Source organism: Pseudophryne corroboree, chromosome 3 (genome assembly GCF_028390025.1).
Source record: "Pseudophryne corroboree isolate aPseCor3 chromosome 3, aPseCor3.hap2, whole genome shotgun sequence".
Taxonomy (NCBI): domain Eukaryota; kingdom Metazoa; phylum Chordata; class Amphibia; order Anura; family Myobatrachidae; genus Pseudophryne; species Pseudophryne corroboree.
In genome coordinates this window covers 171,913,435-171,925,934 of record NC_086446.1, presented here as the reverse complement: position 1 = coordinate 171,925,934, position 12,500 = coordinate 171,913,435, and the positions used below count along the sequence as shown (strand labels likewise).

At 40.7% G+C, this 12,500-nt stretch overlaps 5 non-coding genes and 45 pseudogenes across 5 annotated transcripts; all 50 read left to right on the top strand.

Annotated features, from left to right (window-relative positions):
* LOC134896357 (5S ribosomal RNA) overlaps positions 1 to 13 on the top strand; it is a 119-nt pseudogene extending 106 nt beyond the window's left edge.
* A 105-nt stretch (positions 14 to 118) lies between these two features.
* On the top strand, positions 119 to 237 carry LOC134898262 (5S ribosomal RNA; annotated as a pseudogene).
* Positions 238 to 344: 107 nt separating this feature from the next.
* On the top strand, positions 345 to 464 carry LOC134898318 (5S ribosomal RNA; annotated as a pseudogene).
* A 106-nt stretch (positions 465 to 570) lies between these two features.
* LOC134891369 (5S ribosomal RNA) lies at positions 571 to 689 on the top strand (annotated as a pseudogene).
* Positions 690 to 796: 107 nt separating this feature from the next.
* LOC134895190 (5S ribosomal RNA) lies at positions 797 to 915 on the top strand (annotated as a pseudogene).
* Positions 916 to 1,022: 107 nt separating this feature from the next.
* Positions 1,023 to 1,141, top strand: LOC134894351 (5S ribosomal RNA; annotated as a pseudogene).
* A 107-nt stretch (positions 1,142 to 1,248) lies between these two features.
* Positions 1,249 to 1,368, top strand: LOC134897783 (5S ribosomal RNA; annotated as a pseudogene).
* Positions 1,369 to 1,475: 107 nt separating this feature from the next.
* LOC134897163 (5S ribosomal RNA) lies at positions 1,476 to 1,595 on the top strand (annotated as a pseudogene).
* A 107-nt stretch (positions 1,596 to 1,702) lies between these two features.
* On the top strand, positions 1,703 to 1,821 carry LOC134887493 (5S ribosomal RNA; annotated as a pseudogene).
* A 333-nt stretch (positions 1,822 to 2,154) lies between these two features.
* LOC134895534 (5S ribosomal RNA) lies at positions 2,155 to 2,273 on the top strand (annotated as a pseudogene).
* A 105-nt stretch (positions 2,274 to 2,378) lies between these two features.
* On the top strand, positions 2,379 to 2,497 carry LOC134898260 (5S ribosomal RNA; annotated as a pseudogene).
* Positions 2,498 to 2,604: 107 nt separating this feature from the next.
* LOC134898526 (5S ribosomal RNA) lies at positions 2,605 to 2,723 on the top strand (annotated as a pseudogene).
* Positions 2,724 to 2,830: 107 nt separating this feature from the next.
* LOC134897249 (5S ribosomal RNA) lies at positions 2,831 to 2,949 on the top strand (annotated as a pseudogene).
* A 107-nt stretch (positions 2,950 to 3,056) lies between these two features.
* LOC134895389 (5S ribosomal RNA) lies at positions 3,057 to 3,175 on the top strand (annotated as a pseudogene).
* A 107-nt stretch (positions 3,176 to 3,282) lies between these two features.
* LOC134896335 (5S ribosomal RNA) lies at positions 3,283 to 3,401 on the top strand (annotated as a pseudogene).
* A 107-nt stretch (positions 3,402 to 3,508) lies between these two features.
* LOC134894164 (5S ribosomal RNA) lies at positions 3,509 to 3,627 on the top strand (annotated as a pseudogene).
* Positions 3,628 to 3,734: 107 nt separating this feature from the next.
* On the top strand, positions 3,735 to 3,854 carry LOC134897226 (5S ribosomal RNA; annotated as a pseudogene).
* A 318-nt stretch (positions 3,855 to 4,172) lies between these two features.
* Positions 4,173 to 4,291, top strand: LOC135060688 (5S ribosomal RNA). Its single transcript, XR_010247082.1, has one exon. It is a non-coding gene; the product is annotated as a 5S ribosomal RNA (ribosomal RNA).
* Positions 4,292 to 4,396: 105 nt separating this feature from the next.
* Positions 4,397 to 4,515, top strand: LOC134897799 (5S ribosomal RNA; annotated as a pseudogene).
* A 107-nt stretch (positions 4,516 to 4,622) lies between these two features.
* LOC134894998 (5S ribosomal RNA) lies at positions 4,623 to 4,741 on the top strand (annotated as a pseudogene).
* Positions 4,742 to 4,848: 107 nt separating this feature from the next.
* On the top strand, positions 4,849 to 4,967 carry LOC134894992 (5S ribosomal RNA; annotated as a pseudogene).
* Positions 4,968 to 5,525: 558 nt separating this feature from the next.
* On the top strand, positions 5,526 to 5,644 carry LOC134897930 (5S ribosomal RNA; annotated as a pseudogene).
* Positions 5,645 to 5,751: 107 nt separating this feature from the next.
* Positions 5,752 to 5,870, top strand: LOC134896062 (5S ribosomal RNA; annotated as a pseudogene).
* A 333-nt stretch (positions 5,871 to 6,203) lies between these two features.
* Positions 6,204 to 6,323, top strand: LOC134896469 (5S ribosomal RNA; annotated as a pseudogene).
* A 107-nt stretch (positions 6,324 to 6,430) lies between these two features.
* Positions 6,431 to 6,549, top strand: LOC135069206 (5S ribosomal RNA). Its single transcript, XR_010255394.1, has one exon. It is a non-coding gene; the product is annotated as a 5S ribosomal RNA (ribosomal RNA).
* Positions 6,550 to 6,656: 107 nt separating this feature from the next.
* Positions 6,657 to 6,776, top strand: LOC134897861 (5S ribosomal RNA; annotated as a pseudogene).
* Positions 6,777 to 6,883: 107 nt separating this feature from the next.
* On the top strand, positions 6,884 to 7,002 carry LOC134886471 (5S ribosomal RNA). Its single transcript, XR_010170553.1, has one exon. It is a non-coding gene; the product is annotated as a 5S ribosomal RNA (ribosomal RNA).
* Positions 7,003 to 7,109: 107 nt separating this feature from the next.
* On the top strand, positions 7,110 to 7,228 carry LOC134891529 (5S ribosomal RNA; annotated as a pseudogene).
* Positions 7,229 to 7,333: 105 nt separating this feature from the next.
* On the top strand, positions 7,334 to 7,452 carry LOC134898340 (5S ribosomal RNA; annotated as a pseudogene).
* A 107-nt stretch (positions 7,453 to 7,559) lies between these two features.
* LOC134894411 (5S ribosomal RNA) lies at positions 7,560 to 7,678 on the top strand (annotated as a pseudogene).
* A 107-nt stretch (positions 7,679 to 7,785) lies between these two features.
* LOC134894522 (5S ribosomal RNA) lies at positions 7,786 to 7,904 on the top strand (annotated as a pseudogene).
* Positions 7,905 to 8,012: 108 nt separating this feature from the next.
* Positions 8,013 to 8,131, top strand: LOC134895666 (5S ribosomal RNA; annotated as a pseudogene).
* Positions 8,132 to 8,464: 333 nt separating this feature from the next.
* LOC135069042 (5S ribosomal RNA) lies at positions 8,465 to 8,583 on the top strand. Its single transcript, XR_010255234.1, has one exon. It is a non-coding gene; the product is annotated as a 5S ribosomal RNA (ribosomal RNA).
* A 105-nt stretch (positions 8,584 to 8,688) lies between these two features.
* On the top strand, positions 8,689 to 8,807 carry LOC134897178 (5S ribosomal RNA; annotated as a pseudogene).
* A 107-nt stretch (positions 8,808 to 8,914) lies between these two features.
* LOC134896930 (5S ribosomal RNA) lies at positions 8,915 to 9,033 on the top strand (annotated as a pseudogene).
* Positions 9,034 to 9,140: 107 nt separating this feature from the next.
* Positions 9,141 to 9,259, top strand: LOC134897607 (5S ribosomal RNA; annotated as a pseudogene).
* Positions 9,260 to 9,367: 108 nt separating this feature from the next.
* On the top strand, positions 9,368 to 9,486 carry LOC134896401 (5S ribosomal RNA; annotated as a pseudogene).
* A 107-nt stretch (positions 9,487 to 9,593) lies between these two features.
* Positions 9,594 to 9,713, top strand: LOC134896207 (5S ribosomal RNA; annotated as a pseudogene).
* Positions 9,714 to 9,820: 107 nt separating this feature from the next.
* LOC134893292 (5S ribosomal RNA) lies at positions 9,821 to 9,940 on the top strand (annotated as a pseudogene).
* Positions 9,941 to 10,047: 107 nt separating this feature from the next.
* On the top strand, positions 10,048 to 10,167 carry LOC134897677 (5S ribosomal RNA; annotated as a pseudogene).
* Positions 10,168 to 10,274: 107 nt separating this feature from the next.
* LOC134895931 (5S ribosomal RNA) lies at positions 10,275 to 10,388 on the top strand (annotated as a pseudogene).
* A 105-nt stretch (positions 10,389 to 10,493) lies between these two features.
* LOC134898461 (5S ribosomal RNA) lies at positions 10,494 to 10,612 on the top strand (annotated as a pseudogene).
* Positions 10,613 to 10,719: 107 nt separating this feature from the next.
* On the top strand, positions 10,720 to 10,838 carry LOC134895094 (5S ribosomal RNA; annotated as a pseudogene).
* Positions 10,839 to 10,944: 106 nt separating this feature from the next.
* On the top strand, positions 10,945 to 11,064 carry LOC134897977 (5S ribosomal RNA; annotated as a pseudogene).
* Positions 11,065 to 11,171: 107 nt separating this feature from the next.
* Positions 11,172 to 11,290, top strand: LOC135069843 (5S ribosomal RNA). Its single transcript, XR_010256024.1, has one exon. It is a non-coding gene; the product is annotated as a 5S ribosomal RNA (ribosomal RNA).
* A 105-nt stretch (positions 11,291 to 11,395) lies between these two features.
* LOC134898460 (5S ribosomal RNA) lies at positions 11,396 to 11,514 on the top strand (annotated as a pseudogene).
* A 107-nt stretch (positions 11,515 to 11,621) lies between these two features.
* LOC134895093 (5S ribosomal RNA) lies at positions 11,622 to 11,740 on the top strand (annotated as a pseudogene).
* Positions 11,741 to 11,847: 107 nt separating this feature from the next.
* LOC134896266 (5S ribosomal RNA) lies at positions 11,848 to 11,966 on the top strand (annotated as a pseudogene).
* A 107-nt stretch (positions 11,967 to 12,073) lies between these two features.
* On the top strand, positions 12,074 to 12,192 carry LOC134896284 (5S ribosomal RNA; annotated as a pseudogene).
* Positions 12,193 to 12,299: 107 nt separating this feature from the next.
* Positions 12,300 to 12,418, top strand: LOC134897307 (5S ribosomal RNA; annotated as a pseudogene).
* Positions 12,419 to 12,500: the final 82 nt, after the last annotated feature.

Sequence of the window (12,500 nt, the reverse complement as noted above, 5' to 3'; positions counted from 1 at the left end):
GGTGCTGTCGGTATTTTTATACTGCCAACACCGTTCTGTTGATGAATTACATTTTCAAACTTATTTTTCTATACCAGTAGTTAGTAGTAGAAAAGCTGTAACAGAAACCACATAGTTCATCTAAAGCCGCACCACACTGGATACACCCAATCTCATCTGATCTTGTAAGCTAAGCAGTATTGGACTTGGTTAGTGCTTGGATGGGAGACCACCTGGGAATAAAATGTGCTGTAGGTATTCTTATACTGCCAGCATGGTTCTGTTGATGCAATCCATTTTCAAACATATTCATTTATGTACCAGTAGTTAGATGTAGAAAAGTTCTATCAGAAACCACAAAGCTCATCTACAGCCACACCACACTGGATATGTCGAATCTCATCCGATCTTGGGAGCTAAGCAGTATTAGGGCCTGGTTAGTACTTGGATGGGAGACCACCTCAGAATACATGGGGCTGTAGGTATTTTTATACTGCCAACGCCGTTCTGTTGATGCATTCCATTTTCAAACTTATTCATTTATGTACCAGTAGTTAGAAGTAGAAAGCTCTAATAGAAACAACAAAGCTCATATTCAGCCACACCACACTGGATACGCCCAATCTCATCTGATCTTGGAAGCGAAGCAGAGTTGGGCCTGGTTAGTACTTGGATGGGAGACCACCTGGGAATACAAGGTGCTGTAGGTATTTTTATACTGCCAACACCGTTCTATTGATGCATTCCATTTTCAAACTTATTCATTTATGTACCAGTAGTTAGAAGTAGAAAAGCTCTAATAGAAACAACAAAGCTCATCTACAGCCACACCACACTGAATACGCCCAATCTCATCTGATCTTGGAAGCGAAGCAGTGTTGGTCCTGGTTAGTACTTGGATGGGAGTCCACCTGGAAATACAAGGTGCTTTAGGTATTTTTATACTGCCAACACCGTTCTGTTGATGCATTCCATTTTCAAACTTATTCATTTATGTACCAGTAGTTAGAAGTAGGAAAGTTCTAACAGAAACCACACAGCTCATCTACAGCCAAACCACACTGGATACGCCCAATCTCATCTGATCTTGGAAGCTAAGCAGTGTTGGGTACGGTTAGTACTTGGATGGGAGACCACCTCAGAATACAAGGTGCTGTTGGTATTTTTATACTGCCAACACCGTTCTGTTGATGCATTCCATTTTCAAACTTATTTATTTATGTACCAGTAGTTAGAAGTAGAAAAGTTCTAACAGACACCACAAAGCTCATCTACAGCCACACCACACTGGTTACGTCCAATCTCATCTGATCTTAGAAGCTAAGCAGTGTTGGGTCTGTTTAAGTACTTCGATGGTAGACCACCTGGGAATGCAAGGTGGTGTAGGTATTTTTATACTGCCAACACCGTTCTGTTGATGCATTCCATTTTCACACTTGTTCATTTATGTACCAGTAGTTAGAAGTAGAAAAGCACTAATAGAAACAACAAAACTCATCTACCGCCACACCACACTGGATACGCCCAATCTCATCTGATCTTGGAAGCTAAGCAATATTAGGGCTTGGTTAGTACTTGGATGGGAGACCACCTCAGAATACAAGGTGCTGTAGGTATTTTTATACTGCCAACGCCGTTCTGTTGATGCATTCCATTTTCAAACTTATTCATTTATGTACCAGTAGTTAGAAGTAGAAAAGCTCTAATATAAACGACAAAGCTCATCTACAGCCACACCACACTGTATACGCCCAATCTCGTCTGATCTTGGAAGCGAAGCAGTGTTGGGCCTGGTTAATACTTGGATGGGAGACCACCTGGGAATACAAGGTGCTGTAGGTATTTTTATACTGCCAACACCGTTCTGTTGATGAATTACATTTTCAAACTTATTCATTTATGTACCAGTAGTTAGAAGTAGAAAAGTTCTAACAGAAACTACAAAGCTCATATACAGCCACACCACACTGGTTACGCCCAATATTATCTGATCTTGGAAGCTAAGCAGTGTTGGTCCTGGTTAGTACTTGGATGTGAGTCCACCTGGTAATACAAGGTGCTGTAGGTATTTTTATACTGCCAACACCGTTCTGTTGATGCATTCCATTTTTAAACTTATTAATTTATGTACCAGTAGTTAGAAGTAGAAAAGTTCTAACAGAAACCGCACAGCTCATCTTCAGCCAAACCACACTGGATACGCCCAATCTCATCTGATCTTGGAAGCTAAGCAGTGTTGGGTATGGTTAGTACTTGGATGGGAGACCACCTCAGAATACAAGGTGCTGTCGGTATTTTTATACTGCCAACACCGTTCTGTTGATGAATTACATTTTCAAACTTATTTTTTTATACCAGTAGTTAGTAGTAGAAAAGCTGTAACAGAAACCACATAGTTCATCTAAAGCCGCACCACACTGGATACACCCAATCTCATCTGATCTTGTAAGCTAAGCAGTATTGGACTTGGTTAGTGCTTGGATGGGAGACCACCTGGGAATAAAATGTGCTGTAGGTATTTTTATACTGCCAGCACGGTTCTGTTGATGCAATCCATTTTCAAACATATTCATTTATGTACCAGTAGTTAGAAGTAGAAAAGTTCTATCAGAAACCACAAAGTTCATCTACAGCCACACCACACTGGATATGTCGAATCTCATCCGATCTTGGGAGCTAAGCAGTGTTGGTCCTGGTTAGTACTTGGATGGGAGACAACCTGTAAATTTAAGGTGCTGTAGGTATTTTCATACTGCCAGCACCGTTCTGTTGATGCATTCCATTTTCAAACTTATTCATTTATGTACCAGTAGTTAGGAGTAGAAAAGTTCTAACAGAAACCACAAATCTCATCTATAGCCACACCACACTGGATACGCCCAATCTCCTCTGATCTTGGAAGCTAAGCAGTGTTGGTCCTGGTTAGTACTTGGATGCGAGTCCAACTGGAAATACAAGGTGCTGTAGGTATTTTTATACTGCCAACACCGTTCTGTTGATGCATTCCATTTTCAAACTTATTCATTTATGTACCAGTAGTTAGAAGTAGAAAAGTTCTAACAGAAACCACGAAGCTCATCTACAGCCACACCACACTGGTTACGCCCAATCTCATCTGATCTTGGAAGCTAAGCAGTGTTGGGTTTGGTTAGTACTTGGATGGGAGTCAACCTGGAAATACAAGATGCTGTAGGTATTTTTATACTGCCAACACCGTTCTGTTGATGCATTCCATTTTCAAACTTATTTATTTATGTACAAGTAGCTAGAAGTAGAAAAGTTCTAACAGAAACCGCAAAGCTCATCTACAGCCACACCACACTGGATACGCCCAATCTTATCTGATTTTGGAAGCTAAGCAGTGTTGGTTCTGGTTAGTACTTGGATGGGAGTCCACCTGGAAATACAAGGTGCTGTAGGTATTTTTATACTGCCAACACCGTTCTGTTGATGCATTCCATTTTCAAACTTATTCATTTATGTACCAGTAGTTAGAAGTAGAAAAGTTCTAACAGAAACCACACAGCTCATCTACAGCCAAACCACACTGGATACGCCCAATCTCATCTGATCTTGGAAGCTAAGCAGTGTTGGGTATGGTTAGTACTTGGATGGGAGACCACCTCAGAATACAAGGTGCTGTCGGTATTTTTATACTGCTAACATCGTTCTGTTGATGCATTCCATTTTCAAACTTGTTTTTTTATGTACCAGTAGTTAGAAGTAGAAAAGTTCTAACAGAGACCACAAAGCTCATCTACAGCCACACGACACTGGTTACGTCCAATCTCATCTGATCTTGGAAGCTAAGCAGTGTTGGGTCTTGTTAAGTACTTGGATGGTAGACCACCTCAGAATACAAGGTGCTGTCGGTATTTTTATACTGCCAACACCGTTCTGTTGATGAATTACATTTTCAAACTTATTTATTTATGTACCAGTAGTTAGAAGTAGAAAAGCACTAACAGAAACAACAAAGCTCATCTACAGCCACACCATACTGGATACGCCCAATCTCATCTGATCTTGGAAGCTAAGTTAGTACTTGGATGGGAGACCACCTCAGAATACAAGGTGCTGTAGGTATTTTTATACTGCCAACGCCGTTCTGTTGATGCAGTCCATTTTCAAACTTATTCATTTATGTACCAGTAGTTAGAAGTAGAAAAGCTCTTATAGAAACGACAAAGCTCATCTACAGCCACACCACACTGGATACGCCCAATCCCGTCTGATCTTGGAAGCGAAGCAGTGTTGGGCCTGGTTAGTACTTGGATGGGAGACCACCTGGGAATACAAGGTGCTGTAGGTATTTTTATACTGCCAACACCGTTCTGTTGATGAATTACATTTTCAAACGTATTCTTTTATACCAGTAGTTAGTAGTAGAAAAGCTGTAACAGAAACCACATAGCTCATCTACAGCCGCACCTCACTGGATACACCCAATCTCATCTGATCTTGTAAGCTAAGCAGTATTGGACTTGGTTAGTGCTTGGATGGGAGACCACCTGGGAATAAAATGAGCTGTAGGTATTTTTATACTGCCAGCACGGTTCTGTTGATGCAATCCATTTTCAAACATATTCATTTATGTACCAGTAGTTAGAAGTAGAAAAGTTCTATCAGAAACAACAAAGCTCATGTACAGCCAAACCACACTGGATACACCCAATCTCATCTGATCTTGGAAGCTAAGCAGTGTTGGGTCTGGTTAGTACTTGGATGGGAGACCACCTCAAAATACAAGGTGCTGTCGGTATTTTTATACTGCCAACACCGTTCTGTTGATGCATTCCATTTTCAAACTTATTTATTCTTGTACCAGTAGTTAGAAGTAGAAAAGTTCTAACAGAGACCACAAAGCTTATCTACAGCCACACCACACTGGTTACGTCCAATCTCATCTGATCTTGGAAGCTAAGCAGTGTTGGGTCTGGTTAAGTACTTGGATGGTAGACCACCTGGGAATGCAAGTGGTGTAGGTATTTTTATACTGCCAACACCGTTCTGTTGATGCATTCCATTTTCACACTTTTTCATTTATGTACCAGTAGTTAGAAGTAGAAAAGCACTAACAGAAAAAACAAAGCTCATCTACAGCCACACCACACTGGATACGCCCAATCTCATCTGATCTTGTAAGCTCAGCAGTATTGGACTTGGTTAGTGATTGGATGGGAGAACACCTGGGAATAAAAGGTGCTATAGGTATTTCTATACTGCCAGCACGGTTCTGTTGATGCAATACATTTTCAAATGTATTCATTTATGTACCAGTAGTTAGAAGTAGAAAAGTTGTAACAGAAACCACAAAGTTCATGTACAGTCACACCACACTGGATATGCCTAATCTCATCCGATCTGGGGAGCTAAGCGTGTTGGGCATGGTTAGTACTTGGATGGGAGACCACATGTAAATTTAAGGAGCTGTAGGTATTTTTATACTGCCAACACCGTTCTGTCGATGCATTCCATTTTCAAACTTATTCATTTATGTACCAGTACTTAGAAGTAGAAAAGTTCTAACAGAAACCACAAATCTCATCTATAGCCACACCACACTGGATACGCCCAATCTCCTCTGATATTGGAAGCTAAGCAGTGTTGGTCCTGGTTAGTACTTGGATTGGAGTCCACCTGGAAATGCAAGGTGCTGTAGGTATTTTTATACTGCCAACACCTTTCTGTTGATGCATTCCATTATCAAACTTATTCATTTATGTACCAGTAGTTAGAAGTAGAAAAGTTCTAACAGAAACAACAAAGCTAATCTACAGCCACACCACACTGGTTACGTCCAATCTTCTCTGATCTTGGAAGCTAAGCAGTGTTGGTCCTGGTTAGTACTTGGATGGGAGACCACCTGGAAATACAAGGTGCTGTAGGTATTTTTATACTGCCAACACCGTTCTGTTGATGCATTCCATTATCAAACTTATTCATTTATGTACCAGTAGTTAGAAGTAGAAAAGTTCTGACAGAAACAACAAAGCTAATCTACAGCCACACCACACTGGTTACGTCCAATATCATATGATCTTGGAAGCTAAGCAGAGTTGGGTCTGGTTAATACTTGGATGGTAGACCACCTGGGAATGTAAGGTGGTGTAGGTATTTTTATACTGCCAACACCGTTCTGTTGATGTATACCATTTTCACACTTGTTCATTTATGTACCAGTAGTTGGAAGTAGAAAAGCACTAACAGAAACAACAAAGCTCATCTACAGCCACACCACACTGGATACGCCCAATCTCATCTGATCTTGGAAGCTAAGCAGTAGTAGGGCCTGGTTAGTACTTGGATGAGAGACCACCTCAGAATACAAGGGGCTGTAGGTATTTTTATACTGCCAACGCCGTTCTGTTGATGCATTCCATTTTCAAACTTATTCATTTATGTACCAGTAGTTAGAAGTAGAAAAGCTCTAATAGAAACAACAAAGCCCATCTACAGCCACACCACACTGGATACGCCCAATCTCATCTGATCTTGGAAGCGAAGCAGTGTTGGGCCTGGTTAGTACTTGGATGGGAGACCACCTGGGAATACAAGGTGCTGTCGGTATTTTTATACTGCCAACACCGTTCTGTTGATGCATTCCATTTTCAAACTTATTTATTTATGTACCAGTAGTTAGAAGTAGAAAAGTTCTAACAGAGACCACAAAGCTCATCTACAGCCACACCACACTGGTTACGTCCAATCTCATCTGATCTTAGAAGCTAAGCAGTGTTGGGTCTGGTTAAGTTCTTGGATGGTAGACCACCTGGGAATGCAAGGTGGTGTAGGTATTTTTATACTGCCAACACCGTTCTGTTGATGCATTCCATTTTCACACTTGTTCATTTATGTACCAGTAGTTAGAAGTAGAAAAGCACTAACAGAAACCACAAAGCTCATCTACAGCCACACCACACTGGATACGCCCAATCTCATCTGATCTTGGAAGCTAAGCAGTGTTGGTCCTGGTTAGTACTTGGATGGGAGACCACCTGGAAATACAAGGTGCTGTAGGTATTTTTATACTGCCAACACCGTTCTGTTGATGCATTCCATTTTCAAACTTATTCATTTATGTACCAGTATTTAGAAGTAGAAAAGCTCTAATAGAAACAACAAAGCTCATCTACAGCCACACCACACTGGATACGCCCAATCTCGTCTGATCTTGGGATCAAAGCAGTGTTGGGCCTGGTTAGTACTTGGATGGGAGACCACCTGGGAATACAAGGTGCTGTAGGTATTGTTATACTGCCAACACCATTCTGTTGATGAATTACATTTTCAAACTTATTCTTTTATACCAGTAGTTAGTAGTAGAAAAGCTGTAACAGAAACCACATAGTTCATCTACAGCCGCACCACACTGGATACACCCAATCTCATCTGATCTTGTAAGCTAAGCAGTATTGGACTTAGTTAGTGCTTGGATGGGAGAACACCTGGGAATAAAATGTGCTGTAGGTATTTTTATACTGCCAGCACGGTTCTGTTGATGCAATCCATTTTCAAACATATTCATTTATGTACCAGTAGTTAGAAGTAGAAAAGTTCTATCAGAAACCCCAAAACTCATCTACAGCCACACCACACTGGATATGCCTAATCTCATCTGATCTTGGGAGCTAAGCAGTGTTGGGCCTGGTTAGTACTTGGATGGGAGACCACCTGTAAATTTAAGGTGCTGTAGGTATTTTCATACTGCCAACACCGTTCTGTTGATGTTTTCCATTTTCAAACTTATTCATTTATGTACCAGTAGTTAGGAGTAGAAAAGTTCTAACAAAAACCACAAATCTCATCTATAGCCACACCACACTGGATACGCCCAATCTCCTCTGATCTTGGAAGCTAAGCAGTGTTGGTTCTGTTTAGTACTTGGATGGGAGACCACCTGGAAATACAAGGTGCTGTAGGTATTTTTATACTGCCAACACCGTTCTGTTGATGCATTCCATTTGCAAACTTGTTCATTTATGTACCAGTAGTTAGAAGTAGAAAAGTTCTAACAGAAACTACAAAAGCTCATATACAGCCACACCACACTGGTTACACCCAATCTTATATGATCTTGGAAGCTAAACAGTGTTGGTCCTGGTTAGTATTTGGATGGGAGTCCACCTGGAAATACAAGGTGCTGTAGGTATTTTTATACTGCCAACACCGTTCTGTTGATGCATTCCATTTTCAAACTTATTCATTTATGTACCAGTAGTTAGAAGTAGAAAAGTTCTAACAGAAACCGCAAAGCTCATCTACAGCCACACCACCCTGGATATGCCCAATCTCCTCTGATTTTCAAAGCTAAGCAGTGTTGCTCCTGGTTAGTACTTGGATGGGAGACCACCTGGAAATACAAGGTGCTGTAGGTATTTTTATACTGCCAACACCGTTCTGTTGATGCATTCCATTTTCAAACTTATTCATTTATGTACCAGTAGTTAGAAGTAGAAAAGCTCTAATAGAAACAACAAAGCTCATCTACAGCCACACCACACTGGATACGCCCAATCTCATCTGATCTTGGAAGCGAAGCAGTGTTGGGCCTGGTTAGTACTTGGATGGGAGACCACCTGGGAATACAAGGTGCTGTATGTATTTTTATACTGCCAACACCGTTCTGTTGATGAATTACATTTTCAAACTTATTCTTTTATACCAGTAGTTAGTAGTAGAAAAGCTGTAACAGAAACCACATAGTTCATCTACAGCCGCACCACACTGGATACACCCAATCTCATCTGATCTTGTAAGCTAAGCAGTATTGGACTTGGTTAGTGCTTGGATGGGAGACCACCTGGGAATAAAATGTGCTGTAGGTATTTTTATACTGCCAGCACGGTTCTGTTGATGCAATCCATTTTCAAACATATTCATTTATGTACCAGTAGTTAGAAGTAGAAAAGTTCTATCAGAAACCCCAAAACTCATCTACAGCCACACCACACTGGATATGACTAATCTCATCTGATCTTGGGAGCTAAGCAGTGTTGGGCCTATTTAGTACTTGGATGGGAGTCCACCTGTAAATTTAAGGTGCTGTAGGTATTTTCATACTGCCAACACCGTTCTGTTGATGCATTCCATTTTCAAACTTATTCATTTATGTACCAGTAGTTAGGAGTAGAAAAGTTCTAACAGAAACCAAAAATCTCTTCTATAGCCAAACCACACTGGATACGCCCAATCTTCTCTGATCTTGGAAGCTAATCAGTGTTGGTTCTGGTTAGTACTTGGATGGGAGACCACCTGGAAATACAAGGTGCTGTAGGTATTTTTATACTGCTAACACCGTTCTGTTGATGCATTCCATTTGCAAACTTGTTCATTTATGTACCAGTAGTTAGAAGTAGAAAAGTTCTAACAGAAACTACAAAAGCTCATATACAGCCACACCACACTGGTTACGCCCAATCTTATCTGATCTTGGAAGCTAAACAGTGTTGGTCCTGGTTAGTACTTGGATGGGAGTCCACATGGAAATACAAGGTGCTGTAGGTATTTTTATACTGCCAACACCGTTCTGTCGATGCATTCCATTTTCAAACTAATTCATTTATGTACCAGTAGTTAGAAGTAGAAAAGTTCTAACAGAAACCACACAGCTCATCTACAGCCAAACCACACTGGATACGCCCAATCTCATCTGATCTTGGAAGCTAAGCAGTGTTGGGTCTGGTTAAGTATTTGGATGGTAGACCACCTGGGAATGCAAGGTGGAGTAGGTATTTTTATACTGCCAACACCGTTCTGTTGATGCATTCCATTTTCACACTTGTTCATTTATGTACCAGTAGTTAGGAGTAGAAAAGCACTAACAGAAACAACAAAGCTCATCTACAGCCACACCACACTGGATACGCCCAATCTCATCTGATCTTGGAAGCTAAGCAGTATTAGGGCCTGGTTAGTACTTGGATGGGAGACCACCTCAGAATACAAGGTGCTGTAGGTATTTTTATACTGCCAACGCCGTTCTGTTGATGCATTCCATTTTCAAACGTATTCATTTATGTACCAGTAGTTAGAAGTAGAAAAGCTCTAACAGAGACCACAAAGCTCATCTACAGCCACACCACACTGGTTACGTCCAATCTCATCTGATCTTGGAAGCTAAGCAGTGTTGGTTCTGGTTAAGTATTTGGATGGTATACCACCTGGGAATGCAAGGTGGTGTAGGTATTTTTATACTGCCAACGCCGTTCTGTTGATGCATTCCATTTTCAAACTTATTCATTTATGTACCAGTAGTTAGAAGTAGAAAAGCTCTAATAGAAACGACAAAACTAATCTACAACCACACTGGATACGCCCAATCTCGTCTGATCTTGGAAGCGAAGCAGTGTTGGGCCTGGTTAGTACTTGGATGGGAGACCACCTGGGAATACAAGGTGCTGTAGGTATTTTTATACTGCCAACACCGTTCTGTTGATGAATTACATTTTCAAACTTATTCTTTTATACCAGTAGTTAGAAGTAGAAAAGCTGTAACAGAAACCACATAGTTTATCTTCAGCCGCACCACACTGGATACACCCAATCTCACCTGATCTTGTAAGCTAAGCAGTATTGGACTTGGTTAGTGCTTGGATGGGAGACCACCTGGGAATAAAATGTGCTGTAGGTATTTTTATACTGCCAGCATGGTTCTGTTGATGCAATCCATTTTCAAACATATTCATTTATGTACCAGTAGTTAGAAGTAGAAAAGTTCTATCAGAAACCTCAAAGCTCATTTACAGCCACACCACACTGGATATTTCTAATCTCATCCGATCTTGGAAGCTAAGCAGTGTTGGGCCTGGTTAGTACTTGGATGGGAGACCACCTGTAAATTTAAGGTGCTGTAGGTATTTTCATACTGCCAACACCGTTCTGTTGATGCATTCCATTTTCAAACAAATTCATTTATGTACCAGTAGTTAAGAGTAGAAAGTTCTAACAGAAACCACAAATCTCATCTATAGCCACACCACACTGGTTACGTCCAATCTCATCTGATCTTGGAAGCTAAGCAGTGTTGGTTCTGGTTAAGTATTTGGATGGTATACCACCTGGGAATGCAAGGTGGTGTAGGTATTTTTATACTGCCAACGCCGTTCTGTTGATGCATTCCATTTTCAAACTTATTCATTTATGTACCAGTAGTTAGAAGTAGAAAAGCTGTAATAGAAATGACAAAACTAATCTACAGCCACACCACACTGGATACGCCCAATCTCGTCTGATCTTGGAAGCGAAGCAGTGTTGGGCCTGGTTAGTACTTGGATGGGAGACCACCTGGGAATACAAGGTGCTGTAGGCATTTTTATACTGCCAACACCGTTCTGTTGATGAATTACATTTTCAAACTTATTCTTTTATACCAGTAGTTAGAAGTAGAAAAGCAGTAACAGAAACCACATAGTTTATCTTCAGCCGCACCACACTGGATACACCCAATCTCACCTGATCTTGTAAGCTAAGCAGTATTGGACTTGGTTAGTGCTTGGATGGGAGACCACCTGGGAATAAAATGTGCTGTAGGTATTTTTATACTGCCAGCATGGTTCTGTTGATGCAATCCATTTTCAAACATATTCATTTATGTACCAGTAGTTAGAAGTAGAAAAGTTCTATCAGAAACCACAAAGCTCATTTACAGCCACACCACACTGGATATTTCTAATCTCATCCGATCTTGGAAGCTAAGCAGTGTTGGGCCTGGTTAGTACTTGGATGGGAGACCACCTGTAAATTTAAGGTGCTGTAGGTATTTTCATACTGCCAACACCGTTCTGTTGATGCATTCCATTTTCAAACTTATTCATTTATGTACCAGTAGTTAAGAGTAGAAAAGTTCTAACAGAAACCACAAATCTCATCTATAGCCACACCACACTGGATATGCCCAATCTCATCTGATCTTGGAAGCTAAGCAGTGTTGGTGCTGTTTAGTACTTGGATGGGAGACTACCTGGAAATACAAGGTGCTGTAGGTATTTTTATACTGCCAACACCGTTCTGTTGATGCATTCCATTTTCAAACGTATTCATTTATGTACCAGTAGTTAGAAGTAGAAAAGTTCTAACAGAAACTACAAAGCTCATATGCAGCCACACCACACTGGTTACGCCCAATCTTATCTGATCTTGGAAGCTAAGCAGTGTTGGTCCTGGTTAGTACTTGGATGGGAGTCCACCTGGAAATACAAGGTGCTGTAGGTATTTTTATACTGCCAACACCGTTCTGTTGATGCATTCCATTTTCAAACTTATTCATTTATGTACCAGTAGTTAGAAGTAGAAAAGTTCTAACAGAAACCACGAAGCTCGTCTACAGCCACACCACACTGGTTACGCCCAATCTCATCTGATCTTGGAAGCTAAGCAGTTTTGGGTTTGGTTAGTACTTGGATGGGAGTCAACCTGGAAATACAAGATGCTGTAGGTATTTTTATACTGCCAACACCGTTCTGTTGATACATTCCATTTTCAAACTTATTTATTTATGTACAAGTAGCTAGAAGTAGAAA